This window comes from Octodon degus, unplaced genomic scaffold (genome assembly GCF_000260255.1).
Source record: "Octodon degus isolate 3935 unplaced genomic scaffold, OctDeg1.0 scaffold00208, whole genome shotgun sequence".
Lineage (NCBI taxonomy): Eukaryota > Metazoa > Chordata > Mammalia > Rodentia > Octodontidae > Octodon > Octodon degus.
Genome location: NW_004524784.1, coordinates 3,313,390 through 3,313,999, shown reverse-complemented (window position 1 = coordinate 3,313,999; position 610 = coordinate 3,313,390). Strand labels below are relative to the sequence as shown.

The 610-nt window shown below is 34.4% G+C and overlaps 1 protein-coding gene across 1 annotated transcript in view; it reads left to right on the top strand.

Annotated features, from left to right (window-relative positions):
• The window catches only part of Dnajc1 (DnaJ heat shock protein family (Hsp40) member C1), a 198,853-nt gene that overhangs the window by 46,931 nt on the left and 151,312 nt on the right, over positions 1 to 610 (top strand). The window lies entirely within an intron of this gene.

Sequence of the window (610 nt, the reverse complement as noted above, 5' to 3'; positions counted from 1 at the left end):
AAAGGCTTTTGACAAAGTCCAACGCTCATTCATGTTCAAAGTCCTACAGAAAATTGGAATAGATGGCCTCTACTTCAATCTGGTAAAAGCCATTTATGAAAACCCAATTCTAAATGGGAAAAAACTGAAATCTTTTGCCTTTAGATCTGGTACAAGACAAGGATGTCCTCTATCACCACTCCTATTCAATATAGATCTGGAATCATTAGCTACAGCCATTAGACAAGAGAAAAATAAAAGGAGTAAGAATAGGTAAAGAAGAAGTTAAATTATCATTATTTGCAGATGACATGATACTTTACTCCACCAGAAAGCTACTAGAATTAATACAGAAATTCAGTAGCATAGCAAGATACAAAGTCATTACCCAAAAGTCAATAGCATTCCTCTATACAGATAACAAACACACTGAGAGGGAAATTATAGAAACAATGCCTTTTACAGTAGCACCAAGGAAAATGAAATACCTTGGAATTCACTTAACCAAAGAAGTCAAAGATCTTTTCACAGAAAATTACAGTACTCTTAAAAAAGAGATCAGAGAGGATTTCAGAAAATGCAAAGATATTCCATGCTCCTGGATAGGAAGAACCAACATTGTAAAGATGGC